Source organism: Pinus tabuliformis, chromosome 1_1 (assembly GCF_031772625.1).
Source record: "Pinus tabuliformis cultivar Carrire ecotype Pingquan chromosome 1_1, CPIR1, whole genome shotgun sequence".
NCBI classification, from domain to species: Eukaryota; Viridiplantae; Streptophyta; class Pinopsida; order Pinales; family Pinaceae; genus Pinus; species Pinus tabuliformis.
Genome location: NC_142297.1, coordinates 345,683,843 through 345,702,540, shown reverse-complemented (window position 1 = coordinate 345,702,540; position 18,698 = coordinate 345,683,843). Strand labels below are relative to the sequence as shown.

The 18,698-nt window shown below is 39.0% G+C and overlaps 1 pseudogene; it reads right to left on the bottom strand.

The window, feature by feature from the left end:
* Positions 1 to 1,353: 1,353 nt before the first annotated feature.
* LOC149212999 (small ribosomal subunit protein eS27y-like) lies at positions 1,354 to 17,859 on the bottom strand (annotated as a pseudogene).
* Positions 17,860 to 18,698: the final 839 nt, after the last annotated feature.

Genomic DNA, 18,698 nt, shown 5'->3' with positions numbered 1-18,698 from the left:
ATATAAAGAAAATGAATATCTACAAAACCATCTTTGAGCTTTACTAGCCATTAGAAACCAAAAATATCGAAAGCAAACTAGTCGTTTCAACATATAAAGAAAATGAATATCTACAAAACCTCTTTTAGGTTTACTAGCCATTAGGGATGAATATATCTCGACCAAAATCAACAAAATTGAAAATGCACAAACATCTCATTTAAAATTTATAACCATCAAAAATGAAAACTTGCGAAGAGAAACTAGAAAAATTTTAGTCGGAGCATGGTTGAATGTAATAAAATGAACTTAGAATAGATAGACCATGGTTATTGCAATAAAATGATAAGAATTAGCAAAAACGAAAATGGACAAATATATCATTTTAAATTTATAATTATCAAAAATAAAATCTTGATAAGAAAAGTTGGCAAAATTTTAGGTAGACCATGTTTGATTGCAATAAAATGTCTTAAGTAGACCATGGTTGATTATAATAAAAAGTTCTAGGTAGACCCTGGTTGATTGCAATAAAAAGTAGATCAAAGGAAAACTTGAAAAAATCTTAAGAATGTTGAATGCAACAAAACGTAAATAATCGAGATAGAAACAATGATAATAACTAAAGAAACAATCATTGATAGTAAAAAGATGAATGTATATTTAATTTTGTATCTAGTATGTAAGAATAAAAATAGGGAATGCCTGAGTACATGACAATACTAACAGCAAAGAATGACCAAGTACATGAAATTTCCAATTCAACATGGAAATGAGTACCACCAAGTACATAATTAGACACTATCATAAATTAATTAATTCAACGTTGACAATTACTTGTCCTCTATTTTACCTTTCAAGAACCCATACGGGAATATCAATATACCCACTACAACCATTCAAATATAAGAGTTCCTCTATATGAATATGATTCATGTTGAGCATACCAACAACGGAGTATACCCAAATCACAAGAATTCAAAAAAAAATCTATCAGTTAATACCATATACACAATACAAGAACCAAATGCATGGCAATATTTCGTTAATAAAAGCTCCATCATCAAGAATATTTTCTTAATAAAAATTTCATCAAGAATCAAAACACATGATTTAAAGAGTTCAAATGAGCATTTAAACAAACATAAAAATTATATATATCTCTTAAACTTATACTACATAGGATAAGTCATTCTCACCATGTAACATATGGTAAACCTACGAAACAATGATTCAAAAATTACCTAGTTACTAAGAGTCTAATTTGACAATCTATTGGAAAACCCCTCCTCTCTCAAGAATTTAATTCCATGAGTAAAAACCACATTTAGAAAATACCCATCACATGTAATCCTTTGCAAAAGAGTAAATCAATCAATCACCCTTCTTTCTAAAAGGGCATCCTTCAATTACTATTTTGTTTCCTCCAGTTGGCTGACATACAATAGTTTGGTAGCTCCCACATACAACAACCATATGTGAATGACTGAAAATAGTAGTGTTGCATGGTTCAACAATTAAGATGTTTAGAGAAAATACTGACACAACTTTACAACTTCAGATGACACAAATTCCAATGAAAAAATAAATGAAATCACAATATACAAAGCAATCAGTAGATACTACTCACATTTGGAAGAGACCTTAGCACTTTACATCCTGCAAAAAAAAAATTGAGTTCAAGAAACCAGACATCTAAAAACTAATGTGAAAAGAACAATTAACACTCAAGCTAGTCAGTACCATGAAAAATGAGTTTGGAGATTGTGCAAGCCTTTTCAATTTGTGCTTTCTATTTTCCATCTCAACTGGGGGATGAAGAAAGTCAATATCATTAGAAAGAACTTGGAAATACCACACATGAAAAGCATTACAATATGTTAATGAATGAAATCCATCTCCAATCCTTAACATATGCTAAAATGTTTTTAATTATATAAAAACTAACAAAACCACCACAAAAAACATTCTAAAAACATCTAAATCCCCTCGATTAGAACAATAATGACTATCATAAACACCAATTGTTTCCAGGATTGAAATCGAAACTCCACTAGAAGATTAATATTTTTCAATAAGTCATGCTTAAGAATTTGCACTCTAACATTGGACTAAAGATAAGAATTTGCATGGCACTAGGTTGTAATGAGATATACATGTCGATAGGTGTTGTAGTGGCTACAACCACACTCCAAATTTTTTCCTCAGCATTATTCTGGAGCCTCCCTACCAACCATCCTTAGCCGGATGTCTTGCATTGTCCATGTACATAGGCTTCAAATAAGTTTCAATCACTTACTAGCCTGTGCTTGTCAACTTGTTTTCTTCCCATCCACAGGCTATCATTTCAAACTTAGTCATTTTTCTAGCTGAGGTGCTCACCTAGAAAAGTGCATAATTCTAGAGGGGAACCACCCTTCCCTCCAGAAATTGCACAATCCTGCTCGGCTCTATAAATGCATAATCGAGCCAGGAAACCTTCCCTCTAAAATTGCGCAATCCAGCCCAACACTGGGCTTCATCTCAGAAAATGCACAATTATGACTGACAACTAGGGCTTTAGTCCAGAAATTGGGTAATGAAAGAGAGACAACTAGTCTTGCTCAGCCCAAAAACTTCACAAACTTCATCCCCAGGCTTGCAAACTATTGCATGTGCTTTCAGGTTGACTAGTTCCTCCCAAGATCTAGGAATCCTAGTTTGCATGCATGGGTTGCTTTTTCCTAAGAAGTAAAAAAGAAAAAAAAACATTCCTATACTTTAGGGATCTATTTTTAGTAGCTGGAGGTTACACACAAAGATCGTTTCAGAAACTTCCCTCCAAGTGTCACTTTTTCCTAGATTTGTCACATGCGCATCATAAGCCTTATCCTTATCAAATTTATTTATTTGATGCTACAGAGATAATTCCTCACATCAATCTTGGAGCTCTGACATCCCACATTGCATCTAGGAGTCTTCAAGACATCCAACTCAACTTTTTTCGGGTAAGTATGCTTTTCATGTCTTTTGCTACTTTTTTGTCGCTTTTTGTAATTCGCTTTGTATGAATGTTATTTGCTTGGTTTTTTTGAATGCTTGCTATCATTTTAATGTATGTTAGCTTATAAATCATTGTTTCAAGTTTTTCATTGCATCTCACGGTTGTCACAGGCATGACACTTTTTCTGCACAAACGATCGCCATTGTGGAAATTTACTTCACACATATGCTTGTTTTCCCATTTTATGAATATTTCTCTCACTTTTTTCATGCATGATCATTCACTCTTGTTTACACTTAAGCTTCGCCATGCATTTAGAAATTTTCATGTTCTCAGTCTGTCGACAGGTTTGGGCTGCTTTGGCCTAGACCTTGCCTTTCCCGGCTAGCAATGCGCATTTCTGAGAGTGAAGGCTTTGCCTTCCCTCCAGAAAATGTGCAAATCAGGCCCAGCACTAGCCTCCAGGCTTTCTTTAAGCATTTTTGGGAGGAAGTGCCTTGCTGGCCCCAGAAATTGTGCAATGCAGTTTGTTGGGTTTGCATGTCATTGATGAATTAAACTACGCATTGCATAGTTTTAGTCCTTAGTAGGCCAGGCTGAACTATGAATTACATAGTTTCAACAATTAGTTATCCCCCTGAGAGCCCAGACTGTGCATTGTGCCTTTTTGGTAGTTAGTCTCCCAACCTTAGGGTCAAAATTGCACAATCTTCCTCAAGTTGGTTTTGGTTTTCAACTAACAGATTTCTTTCCATGAGTGTTGTTATGTCTCTAGGTATCACAAGTCTTGATCCATCTCTGAGAAATACAGGTTCAATGGCCTCCAAGAGAGCAGGGTCAAAGGACATTGTTGAAAGTGCAACTGTAGATGTAGTTGAGCTAGTGTTTATGAGCTTGCCTATCTACAAAGACACCAAGATTTCCATAGAAAAATATATCAAGATGAAATTGTAGGACACCAATAATACATTCTCAAGCACATTTGAGGAAAATCTAGAAGACTAGAGGGTCTATGTCAACATTTACAAGTATGGTTTGTATTAAATTGCATGCAGGTATCTCGCATTTCCATGCACGGACATGATCCACTGGGTTGTCTTGCATACGAATCCTAAGAAAATGGTGTTGAGAAGTACCAGTGGAGCATAGATTTCTACCTTTAGGGAAAAGTACTTGTAGATGTATCACTTGCCATATTTGGTGATCACAATGGAGAAACCCTTCAATAGACCTAAGAGTAGTGCAAACTTAAGAGATATCTTGAAGAGTTTGGCAAAAGAGCCAGCCAAGTTCAAGACAACACCTAGCTAGGTTTACAAGGTGAAGACACTGAAGAAGGAATATTAGTACTTGGTCCTCTTTGTATGTCGCTTATACGACCAAGAGAGCATAAAGACCTTCCCACAAAGTTGGGTGATCATGTTGGACCAACTGGCCAACGAAGGAAGACTTTGCAACTAGTCTGACATATTGGCTCTCATGTAGAATGAATTGGTGATAGAAGCCCGATATCAACCCAATGGTCAGCAAGTGGAGATATACATGTCTGCCTACATTCTGGATGTAGTATGTGCCCGTCAGCAGTTCCCAGGCTTCGGTTGGGCATGATCACCTTTGGAAACCTCTATGCAAACTTATTGCAGATTGTTCTCCGAATGCAGATTCTGTGGATTTATCATACAGTTGTTCTCCTCAATGTAGAAAATGATATTTGAGTAAGATTCACCTTGCATGTCATAGGCAGCAATGGAGGAATTTATCGACATAGCATATTGGTATGCCTCACCCCTTGGAACCTTCATATGATGTACACTACGAAGAAGGCTCTGCATGTTTTACCAAAGTTTTCCATGGACAAGCTCGTCATGCAAGAAGTGTCATATCACATCTCGACAGAGTTATCGGTGAGACTGCACAGGAAAAATAAGGCACCTTGGCCCACTCTTCCTTTGTGCATCAGGTTGTAAGAGATTTAGAATATCAAGCATGCTAAGGCCGAGACGAAGGAGTTCAAAAGATTCACCTTTGACACGAGAAGGTTCAATCCATACAACCCACATTGCTTGGTGAAGGACCACTTTTCGAGAGTGCAATTTCCATGGATCCACAGGGTGTGTCATTGGCCTGAGGAAGACCCATGGAGATATTTTTATCACTCCTCCAGGCTCAATGAACTAGTCAGCATAATTGTAGAGTGGTTGGCAAAGCAAAGGGAGGCATCATCCAAGCGAGCAACATCATCATCAATAGTAGAGGGTAGAAGAACTATGCGTGACAAAGGCAAGAGAAAGGTTTTTGATAGCGCAGAGGCATAGAAAAGTTGCAAGTTCAAAGAAGATCAACTTGTGTTGAAATAAGCTTTGGAGATTAAGGCTAAGAGGTGACAACGAGACAAGAGGATCACATAAAGGCTAAGAGAGAAACAGAGGAAGGAGGAAATAGAAAAGGAATTGTAGGAGTTGAAGAAGCAACTCAAGGAAGGATAGGAGTTGCGTAGAAGAGAGAAGGAAGCACAATGGGAACAAGTACAAAAGGAGTCACAACATGCATAGATTGATGAAACTGCACCCATATAGATTATAAAGTAATCAAAGAAAGTGGCATAGAGAAGACAAGGTGAGAAGTCACCGGAGCAGGACTTGGCTCAAGAGGTTGAACAGAAGATAGAGCAGATGGACACAGGTATGGTCTAGCTAGAGTCAGATAGGATATTGACTTCATGCCATGGAACCAAGAGGTAACCCTACCCACTTCACCAGATCTGGAAGCAGAGCAAGTGCCAAGCAATCAAGAAGACATAGAGATCCTTGTAGACAATCTAGAAGTGAAGATGCATAACATATATTTCAATGATTCACAAGAGAGAGTTGTGTAGTCACGCAGCTTTCCGAACAGGTGATCATATCTGATGTGCACAAGCATCCAATAGTATTGTCTGATGTTACTAGAGCATATGCCAAATCCACTAACTCGAGTGTTCAATTCTTGATAGCAAAGAACAAGCACATGGATAAGGAGTTACAACCAGTCAACGAGGGAGGAGAATAGGTCACAACATCCACCAAAGTAGAGTTGAAAAGAGCAATACTAGATGAAGTACCATCCCTCAAGACAGTCATGCATATGTTGTATTCTAGATTCATCACCGTTCACAAGTCAGTTGTCCATCTCAATGGTGGGCAGCATCACTGTGCTAGGAGAGCACACATCTTGTCATACCTACATACTATTGTCGATCTCATGCAAACACGGAAAATGAGGTACAAAGGATCCCCATTTCACTTGCTAAATATGATGAAGCAAAAGGCAGGAGAGTTGAAGGCATGCATCTAGAGTCAGATCCAAAACTATGAGGAACTCCCATAGCTCATCACCAGTTTGCAGGCTTCACATGCACGGGTGTTCAGAAGCATGGATGTTATTGTTCACACACACGTGATCCCATCCATTGGCACACTCACTGAGGCAAAGTCAAATAACCAAGTCCAACTGGATCTGGACATGTACTTTGATGAGGTGATGCACGTAGCCACCAGCACAGACTTGGAGATCAGCGCAGACACTATGCATCCGTATGTTGATGGCCCTTTTGTAGTCAAGACTATGATGCGCATGTTATCAGATGAGTTCGATATAGGTGCCAAATTAATGTACCCAGATGAAATGGAGGCAAGAATTCACTTTCAATAGGATATCACTATTGAGCACGTGGAGACCATAATGGACTACCAGGCTTGGTATCATTCGCCACAGTTGATCATCATGAGGATGTCGAAGAGTTGGTGTTCCCAAAGCCATCCGAGTCTTAGTAATGTCTTGCATGGCTTACTCAAGCCTATTTTGTCTCACATGGGTACATGTGCAGATTGTAATGTAACATCTAGAAAAAGTGAAAGACCAAGTGTCGATAGTAAGTGTAACAATCATGTAGTAGTTGAAGAGTCATGAGTGTAGGTGAAGAGTCACAAAGGGGAATGTCAAAGTTCACCCCACCCTTTTTTATTTATAGAAACTCATAGATCATTGTACAAGCTTTTGGTAGCCAATCTTCCTATAGGTATCTTAGAGAAAGCTTGGAGTGTATTGTAACGAGCCTTGGTTTCTCCACAGTGCAGAGCTAGTATATCTCTTTGGAGGACCAGACAGTAGTGACTGTAACATTCTATTGTGAGGACTAGTGGTTGGTCATAGTTGTATATATGATTGGTTGTTTCACTTTCTTAATATAAAAAACCCAACAAATTTCATGCATATGTTGTTGTCGTTTTTAATATATCTTGATTACTCTAATGATATATGTAGTTCTTGTTTACACATGTATGTATGGACTTTTCTATATATGTTTGTATGAATCTTAACAACATGTGTTCTTCATTTAACCATAAGTTTGGATCATTGGCTAACCTTCTTTCTAGCTTGTAATGTATCTATGCTCATGTGTTCCCTTCCAACCTACATGGTATCATAGGTTTCCAAGGGGCACACTCATTCCCCTGTTCTGTGTGTTAGAGTCATTCATGTAGCTTCCTTGAATTCCTACACATGTAACATTCTTGCTACCAACAGGGACATATTACTCACCTCTGCATGAAACCATGGTCGAGGCGATACTGTACTACCATCTACTGGGACTCCTAGATGAAACGGTGTGAGGTCTTGTTGGGACTTCTTGCCAGGGATGTCCTCAGACATATTGGTGGGTCCAACACCATCAACATTTCTGACACTAGAAGGAGGGCCATATCACACGCTGACTCCTCGCATCCTATTTTGAATATTTTCACATCTATCATGGATATCATTAGACTCCTCCCTCCGTGATGTCTATGTAATGATTAACCTATCGTCAACACGAGGGATTTTTATGATCTCTTATCAGAATTCATGTATAATGGTGGAGGTGAAGTGGCCTGGCCTGAGTACTTACATGACTTCCTTTCATTCCCTGAGGATGCAAATGAGTTCTATGAAGTCAAGGTCATCTTGCTACATTCACACACACTTCGTGAATCCCCACAATGATGGTGCCACAACCTGCCTCATGGTTGTATGCACTCACTTAAGTATTTCAGTGATCTAATTAAATATACTTTTCATCATTTTGATCCTGAACCCATTGACAAAAAGATGTTGAAACAACTGAAGGCCCTGCATGAATCGCCTATGGATTTTTGGCAGCGCTTCCATGTACATCAATATGAAGCTATGAGAAAACAGAACAAATTCCAATATATTTGGGACAAATTCAAATATTTCCTTCACAAATCATTCTATCATAAGATGAAGTTGAAGTTCAATCCCCGCTCGGCATACTTCAGTGATGGAGCTATGTAAGCGTAAGAGGAAACAATCACTGTCACAGATGAATGTCCGCCTTCCCCTCATGAAACAACTCGACCACCACAACATGATGTGGGAGAACATGAATGCACGTTTGTTCAACTTTCATATCCTCCCAACATCACATCTCTCAATTTTCGCACAGATTTAGTTGCAAAGCCAATGGGTTGTCACATGCATTTTTTACCTCAGCCTTCATGTTCATGTTCTGCTCATCCTCTGGATTGCACTATATTTTGTTCTTTCATTCCAAACTCTACAGTTGTTTTGAATGAGGATCAAGCCATCGACAAAGTTGGTGTTGCCCAACCAACCTGCATTTTCATTTGTGATGAGTATGTACTATGTCTGGGAACCTAAACATCAACTTGGGGTGAAGGATGATCTCCTACTTCCCGTGCCTCCTCCACTTTTTCTTGACATCTTTGGTGATTATGCTATCTTTTATTTTCATTGTGTCAATCCTTCCATGGATTAACCTACTATTGATCATTTGCAGAACACACCTGATGTTCATCCCTCATTCAACAACGGAGAGGACAAATTATTCATTGAAAATCCACTTGATTTTTCATCTTCCTTTTCAGGAAACTATTAGGTCCCTATACTACTAGTGTAACCCGTTATTGTTATTAATAAAACCCCCTTATTATATTGTTGTGCCCATGTAATCCCCATATGGTTATTATTGTGCCCCATAGAAGCTCACTATTGTTATTATTATGCCCTTACATTATTATTGTTATGTCGGCCCTCATTATATTATGACCCCTTAGACTCCTATATATAGAAATAAGGTATTGTCATTTGTATCATACAAGAATTGTTCATTTTTGTAATGTAAAGGAGGTTTGCCCCTTGAAGAGGATGAATTCTAAGACGTTGATCTATCTTTTCTATGTTTTTGTGAGTTGGTTTCAAAACATTTCTTACCAGAGCTTTGGATTCTAGGGTTTTGCTACTCCAAACAGGTCATCGTGGAAATTTCACTATAACATTTTTTCTGCGACCTTTCAGAAGCTTAAAATAAAACCCATTTGAGCCGAAATTATTCTGAACTTTGGGTCCAAATTTCATATCTTGTTTCGCTATAGTTTCGGAGATATTGGATAAGACATTTAGGGTTTCTGTAGGCACCCGAGTTACATCCCAAATAGGTGACCTAGGGAAAATCATCATAGCTATCTCTCTGAGCATCAAATTGAACTTTCTTAACAAGTTACAGAAAGAGGACGGACTGCAGTTTTCTTTGTATATTCTTTAGATCCAAAGGTCGAAATAGTGACATGTGGCACTTCATACAAGTTCGTTCTTCTGAAAAAGTATATAATCAGGTCATCCTGGGAGATTGTGCATAACTCTTTCTTGGAGACTCCAATTTTGATCAAACTAGTGGCATTGGAAAATGAAGTAGAGGTTCACCGCAGGTCACAATTTTAGAACTGGGAGATCTGCAATTACAGAGTTAAAGTCATTTCAAGATCGAGCCCCTAAAATCAAGAAAGGTGATATGAGGAAGTTTGATGGAAAGGATCCGGTAAATTGGATACTATAGACGGAGCAATATTTTGATGTACATGAGGTGAAACTGTTAAAAAAGGTACATATTGCATCTATATATTTAGAATCGAATCAATTTTTATGGTATAAAGGGCTTTGATATCGTAAATCACTTGTTACATGGTCAATTTTCACAGAGGAAATGATAGCACATTATGATAATACAAAGAAAAACAACTTCTTTAGCCAATTGATAAATCTCAAACAAAAGTGTTCAATGGAATATCACATTGAGGACTTTCAAAAATTGAATATAAGGGAAAATGATATTCGAGAGAAGTGGAGGATTGATGTCTCCATAGGGACTTTAAAGGATAACATTCAACATGAGGTTCATCTTTGGGAACCTGATTCATTGGAGAATGCATTCAGGTTGGAAAGAAAAGTGGAAAGAAAAATTATGGGAACAAGGAAGTCTACCCCTCACAACTATAAAGATGGAAGTGTTACTTCTCCTAGCCTTCCACAACCTACAAGGTTGACACCACAACAATTTTAAGAAAAAATAGCAAAAGGGCTTCGCTACAATTGTGATAACAAATACATTAAAGATCATAAGTGTGACACAAAGAAATTATTTTACATTAAGTGTGAAGAGGAGGAAGAAAAGGATCAAGAAATGTCAAAAGAAGAGAATATACACCAGGAACCAACCCCAGAGAAAGAAGAAATGAATTCGACCATATCTTGTAAATCATTGACAAGAATTACCACTCCTCAAACTCTCAAGATAGAAGGACATATCAAGAAGAAAAACATTCAAGAAGTGAAAGATCACATCGAGCATCAAGAAATGAATCCGACTGTATCTTGTAAAGCATTGGCAAGAATTACCACTCCTCAAACTCTCAAGATAGAAGGACATATCCAGAAGAAAAAGGTTCAAGAAGTGAAAGATGACATCGAGAAAGAAGAAATGAATCAGACCATATCTTGTAATGCATTGGTAGAAATTACCACTCCTCAAACTATGAAGATAGAAGGACATATAATGAAGAAAAATGTTCAAGAAGTGAAAGATCAGATCAAGCATCAAGAATAAATCCGACCATATCTTGTAATGCATTGGTAGAAATTACCACTCTTCAAACTATCAAGATAGAAGGACATATAAAGAAGAAAAATGTTCAATAAGTGAAAGATCACATCGAGCATCAAGAAATGAATCCGACCATCTCTTGTAATGGATTGGAAGAAATTACCACTCCTCAAACTCTCAAGATAGAAGGACATATCAAGAACAAAAAGATTCAAGCAATGAAAGATCGCATTGAGAATTAACAACAAGTTCTCCAACTTTTAAAGGATAACACCACTTTGGTGTAGAATCAAATGAAGCAACAGGTAGATCAACATCGCAGTGAAAGAAGTTTTGATGGAGGAAATTGGGTATTTTTACGACTACATCTCAATAAAGCTATTTATGAGAAGGCAATGTTGGCAATACTACATGCACTTAAGAAATGGTGACCTTATCTAATGGGAAGACACTTCAAGGTAACAATGGATCATGATAGTGTTAAATACTTTTTAGAACAAATATTATCTTTAGAAGAATAGAGAAAATTGGTCATAAATATGTTGGGTTATGACTTTGAAATCATCTACAAAAAAGGGAAGAAAAATGTTGTTGCAGATGCTCTCTCAAGAAAGGATGAGGATGTGGAAGCATTGTTTTGTGCTATTTCTATTATCCAACCAAATTGGATAAAAGAAGCAAGAGATGAATGGAAAAGAAGTGTGGCCACTCATTCAAAAGTTGCAAAAGATCCCAACTCAAAAAATATTGCCAGAATTTGACAAGGAAGGAAAAACATATTGGAACCTGGAGCAGTGACAGAAACAAGAACTCGATACAAAATCGATCAATTTCAGAGTATATCATCAAGTGGAAGAACTTACCCACTGAAGATTCCACATGGGAGGACAATAATTTTATACATAAGCATCAATAACTACTCAAGAGTTAAGGACAACACTTTTTGAAGGAGAGGGGCATGCTAGGTCCCTATACTACTAGTGTAACCCCTTATTGTTATTAGTACAACGTCGTTATTATATTGTTGTGCCCATGTAGCCCCATATGGTTATTATTGTGCCCCATAGAATCCCATTATTGTTATTACTATGCCATTACATTATTATTGTTATGTCGGCTCTGATTATATTATGACCCCTTAGACTACTATATATGGAAAGGAGGTCTTGTCATTTGTACCATCCACGAATTGTTCATTTTTGTAATGTAAAGGAGGTTGTCCCCTCGAAGAGGGTGAATTGTAAGACGTTGATCTATCTTTTCTATATTTTTGTGAGTTGGTTTCGAAACATAAATGCAAAGGGTCAACATTCTTGCTTCTCATATACCCCTCTATTTGATTTATCTGATCATGAGGATGTCGACGAAATCCTTGATTTTTCTAATCCTAGTTGTCGTGATCCATTTACTCCCATGTTTGATCACGATGATGATTCTATCACTATTGATCTCTCAAAGCCACTCGTTTATGATGATCTATCTGTCGACGAAGTCGATACCTCGAAGACTATCGAGGAACTTCATCCTGAGCTGATGTTTATGTCAGGCCCTCGCTGTCCTAAGTTTGGTTTCACTTCCGATCAAGAAATTGTTGAAACACCCAAGGCTCCTCATCACTCATCTGTATGCATTGAATATCAATCCAACCCACATATTTCACACCCTCCACTTGAGTTACATGATCCTACCGCTCATGCATTGGAGGAATCTTACACAGCAAGCACACTTGCGTGATGCAATTTGTCTATGTTTCTCGCGTTTTCTTGCATGTCATAGTCAAGGGAGTGCATATGCTTAACATATTCACGTAGTGTAGCACAACAGCATGGCAAGTCCATAGAGGGCATGTCATGCACTTTCACTTTTTTCTTTTCTATGGACGCATTTAACCTGGAAGTGTGTTATTCTTCATTGTTATATCGTTCATGTTTGTTGGTTCATCTTACTATGTTGTTTGTGAACCATACCTTCACCAATATGGGTTGACCAACGTGTTAACATCCTATACCAATAGGTTTCATTTTTCATGATTGGCAGGGGAAATTCCAAATATGTTCTACTTTGATGATGCAAAGATCCCATATTTCTGTGATAGAACATGTCTGTACATAGTTTCGATGATGTCCTACTTCCGAATGGGTGATCCAACAATCTAATCTGGATCATGCCATGTTTAAATTGATGTTGTAGAATAGAGAAAGAGAATCTGTCCAAACTATTTAATCTTGGCAGATTAGTAGTTAGGTATAGAATAAAGGTTCCCCAACAGTTTAATCTGGGGCCTTGGAAGTGATAAGGGTAGTTTTAGATAGAAATTCAAAAGGAAAAAGAAAAGAAAAAGGAAAAAGGGCAATTGAGGGTTTGCAAGTCTAAGTGCACCCTCCTTGAAGTAATAAAAAATGCTAGGCACTAAGATGGGTAGGTAGAAAGGGGTTGCAGAAGCTTGTTTTCCTTCATATTGCTGGCCTTGACAGAGAAAGCATATATTGGCAAGAGCAGGACCACCTACTCAGCATTTTGGTAACAACACAGTGAAGCATGTCTAACTCCCCAATCATTCCCCACAAAACTTCTTTCTAACATTCCCTAAATGTCCAATGGGATTTCCTCATTGAGTCCTGGCATCACCTTTTGATTATGGCAACATCAAGCCAAGGTGTTGATTCCTATTACACAAGAAAGCCACATTTCCTGTGCAAAATCCTTGATCATTTTCATCTGTCTCTGCACCTAAGTTTACTCATTAAACTTAGTAGTCAGTTCCTCTCTCCCATCTCAAATCCATATTAACCCCTAATTTTACTATTTAGCTCCCTAATTTTCCCCTTTTCCCTATTATTATACTATTTTCGTGCAAAAAAAAAAAACCCAGAAAATATATATATTTCCCCCCCCAAGGCAATATAGCCTTAATACTCTAAGGGTGAAGGCATGATAAAGTCAGACGCTAATGCAAATGTGCGTTAATATTTTATTTTTGGGGGATTAAATCAACAGTTGGTTGATTTAATAGCCCTAGCGCACCTTATAAATCTGTGTATTGTTTACCACTGATCCCTAAAACCTCATAAAACCCACAAATTCAGTTTTTCCAAAGTTTATCCCGGTGCAATTTACCAGAAATAATAATTGTTTATTGGACGGGCCCCGCCGTATCGCTCGGTCATCTTCGCGTCCCGTCGTCCATCGGATCCGGGTCCTCCCATCCGACGGTCCTCGGCGATTTTGGACCGCCCACGATCGCCGTCCTTTAGCGCCTGATACTGTCAGAATGCTGACGTCTGTCCGTGGACGCGTGTCGGATTCTAATTGTATCGGGCGGCTTCCGAGACAAACCGGGCCTGTACCAAAAGCGGTCCGACAAAACCGCTTACCGCCATTGCCTTTCTGCCTCACGTCATCCTCGCATCATCGCCACGTCATTGCCGCATCAATATCGTGTCAGCTCCCATTTTTCCATGGTTCCGACAGCTCCGCCACGTCGCTCGTCCAGGTCAGCCCACTCACCGGTTGACACATCGTCCCGCCGTACTCGACCCCACCAATGACGTCATGCTGACGTCATCCGTCAAAAAGGCGCCAAAAAACTAATTTTTCCATATTTCGCCCAAAAATCATGTTTTTTCTTATTTTTCATAAGTCGAGCACTCTATCGCTTGCATGCGTTTTACGACGTTTTTTCTGCCAACCTCCAGAAATTCATCCTGAGCTGCTGCCGCCCCGAATTCCGCACGGTCAGCTCCCCCCGTCGCGCGACAACCAGGTATTTACCATTTTCTCTGTGTAACCTGGTCTTCCTAATTTTCTATGGTAAAAAACTCTAAACAACTGGTCTAATTACCTACGTACCAAGCCCCTGTAATTACCAAATCAACCCGAAGTTCATCTGAAGAGGGTTCCTACTATGAAATTTACTCAATTCCCACAGCTCCCGGCGCATTTTCAACTAAAAAATCACTGGCAGACAAAGTCCACTAAAAAGGCAGCGCTTACCCCCAGCATTGGTTACTTTCACCCTCCCGACAAGTTGTTGTTCTCTGTTAACCCAATCCTCCTTTTTTCACTTCTTCAAGTCATCCCATCGACAAAAATCTGCTGTTCACTGCCAGTCTTGCCAAACTGAAAGCGCAACTTCAACTTCAAGTAAGAAATAAGCAATGGAGACCCCTATGGCATTGAAAATTACTCCTCTTGAATGCCCCACAGAGAAACCTGGAATGTTTGGCTCTTGCTGACCGGGATTATCAAATCAAAGAAACAGTCGAGATAAGTACCAAATATCACATACACACTGTTTGTGAGCTGAAGAAGAAATACATGAGTGGTGCTAATGAAATAGGTATCTGGGAGTCTAACTTGCCCATTTATTACCTACCCCAAGTCAATGTGTTCCCAGACCTCATCCATCAGTGTTGTGAACACTATGAACCCTCACAAAGAGCAGTTTTGGGTTCATCTGGGAATATTTTATTTCACATCACTCCTCAATCCATAAATCAGATGCTGAACTTTAAGCCAACTAAACCTCTGGTGCCCCTTTCTATGAATTTTCTGCTCAAAAAAGCTGCCAAGTTGCCCAGCTCAGAGGTCACAAAGATTGGCCAGTTGTTCATGAAGCCAGAATATCAGCCCCGACAACCTCCTCCTTATCTACATGTATGGTTCAATGAAACAGGGAGACTGCTAGTGGATATTACATCCTGCATTCTAGGATTCAATACCAGTGAGTTTGTGGATGAAACAACCTTGGTAATGTTATCCATGTTCACTCCAGGGAAGCCCCCTGCTGCCTAGTATGATTATGCCACATTTATTGCTAACAAGATTCATGAGAAATTCATGAATTTGGACAGGGAAAGGGTATTCAAGTACACCTCCTATATATAGCATTTGATATTATATTATCAGCCTGATAGTTTCCCTATTTTCTTGAAAAAGCTGGATGCAAAAGGAAACAGGAGGTCAGTGGTATTTTGGTCATCAATCTGTCACCATGTCTCTTGCTCCCCATATAACTATTGTGAGTTCATTGATCTGTTCATCTATCCGGCCTTGTCTCTGCTACAGAGTTCTCCTCTTCCTAGACTCACCAATGAAATGCAGAAGATCCTCCAACTTTCAAAGAATTATAGCATTGGAGATTGGTACTTCTACCAAGACTACACAGTAATTAGAATATATGGCTGTGAGCTAGCCCCTTACAGACTGCCAAAGTATGTTCCCATGAGACTTTTTGCATTAGAGTATTTCCAGCAATTTGGAAATGCAGACATGATTCATTTTCATAGCAGAAATAAAAAAGCACAGCTGAAAATCAAACACCAACTCGGTCCATTTATCTTCAATAAAAGGGAAGAAGCTTGGGGAGAAGCAGATAAGATCCTAAAAAGCCTCCAGTTGAAAACAAGCTTCTATTGGGCACCATATGACCCTAATCATTTCATAAGCCTCAGAAGAATCAAGTATAGGCTTGTTGTCTATGATCACTTTAGCATTCCACAAATTGAAAAATATGCTAACCAACTAGAGTGGAAAGAAGGCACATTAGTGGAGGACTATTCTGAAGAAGAATTAGCAGAAAGAGCAATTAAAAATCTAGAAAAAGCAGTTGAATTGGAATATTTTGAACAAGTTTGGTCTCCAGCCCCTCGACATCTTGGAGAGAGTGCCTCATCCTCCACTGTTCCCCAGCAGGCTGCCAAAGTAATTGATCAAACAGCAAATCTAACCAAAGGCAAAGAAGTAAAACAAGAGGAGTCACCTCCCAATTTGGAGCAGCAAGCAGAACAGCAGGAAAAAATGGCTAAAATGCCTACCTCCATAGAGCAACAAACCAAAGAACAGATCCCTCCAAGGCAGGAAGTGACAGTTGAAAATATAGTCTTACAGACACCTGCCAACGAGGAGAGAACAAGAAAAAGAGATAGACAAGAGCAGACTCCTCCTACCACTTAAACAGATCAGCAAGGTGAGAAAAGACAAAGGCTGAATCCCTTTTCTGAGGAGGAGATGCCTAAAAGACCCACTGATACTATGCTCCCTCCTAGCATTGAAACATCAGCCAGCTCTTTACAGCAAGAGCAAGAACTACAGCAAGGGACAAAAGTAAGTTCTTCAAGGCAGCGCACCAAGGCAGAGTCCAGCATAAAGAAACAATTTAAAGACATAAAAGCAAGAAATGAGCCGCTCAGATTCCAGCTTTATAACCAGGTGCTCAAAATGGCACCAACTAATCAAGAAAGGCTTATGTCGGCCTATGATATCCAAGAAGGAAAAATGACTCTTAGTCATTTTAGGACCACCATGCAATAACCTCAATCAGCTGCAGACTACATCAGAACTAACTTAGAGGTCTTTGCCAAAGACATCCACCCCATGGACCAGATCGAGCTACACAAGCAAACAGGGGAGATGCTCTATTCTACATTGGCTGATAAAACTCTGTTAGCACACCATTTGCAGAATTCTCTGCACAACACTACTGCCCAGCTAGAACTAGAGAAGGCTTCATCTCAAGCCAAGGACAACAGAATAAAGTCCTTGGAAGAAATTATTATAGAGCTAGGACATGACCCAAATGATCCTAAGGGTGTGCAGGCATTGATGAAGATATAACAGCATTGAGAAAGCAGATTAAAATACCACCTACCCATCACCCTCAAAATGAAGGGGTTGCAGAACAAAAGAAAGATCAAGATGTGGTAGCTCTACTCTTGACCCTACATAAGAGATTGGTGGAAACAGAGGGTGCCTTGGAGGTGGCATTAAAGACAAAACAGGGAGAATTTCCAACTCAGCCAGCGCAGACATCTACAGCCATTGAAGATGTGCCTCCTGTAACCATTTCAGCAGTTCCTCCTACTGGACAAACATCAGAGGCATGCCCTTCAGGCTCAGCACCAGTTTCAGAAGAGACAGCACCAACAACAACATCAGAACAGGCACCCAGCCTCGACATGCAAAATATGAGGAAAGAACTAGAGGCTCTTGAAGCACAGATGGCAGAACTAAAGGTAGCAAAAGAAAAATTGGCGACACTGGAAGAAAAATATGACAAGTCAAAGCAGAATATAGCTAAAAGAACAAGAGAGGTAAGGGCTCTTGAAAAAAGGATAAAGTAGTTGGAAAAGGAGCTCACCATGAATGAGACTATAGCTGATGTGAAGAAAATTCTATGGGCTAAAATTGGCCAATCCATTACAGACCAATGGCAGTCCATTGAAACAGTTCATGAGCAAATGGATCTACTGAGCAGAGCTCAAGCTGAAAGTCAAAGAGCCAGGGCATCTTTAGGGAGTATGCCTGAAATAGCCAACAGAATGATAAATGTCCTTAACAATTGGACTAGCCTTCAGCTGGCAGGAATGGGCATTAGAGACAGGACTGATACTATTCTACTGATAAAAAGGGTGCTTACCCTGAGGAATTATGTCCAGACATTGGAGAGAAAGTGTCAAGAAATACAAGCAGAAGTGAATGGGCTTATTGCAAATATCACAGTTTTACATAACAGGGGCCTCCCCAGTTTGGTGACCAGTGCAGGAAGATTGTTATCACATGAACATTATGCCAAAAGGGTCAATAACTTTGCAACAAATCAAATAACAGCATCTGCAAGCGCTCCAGAGGAAGCAGGGCCCCCATCTGGGCAGGATCTTTATGATAAGCTAGAAAATCTATTCTTTATTGAGCATGAGATCAAGCACCTTTTTGCAGTCCCTCCTAATTATTACAAATATACTGAAGCTGATGAAACTCTAATTAAAATACAGAGGCACCAATTGCCCACTGAAGAAT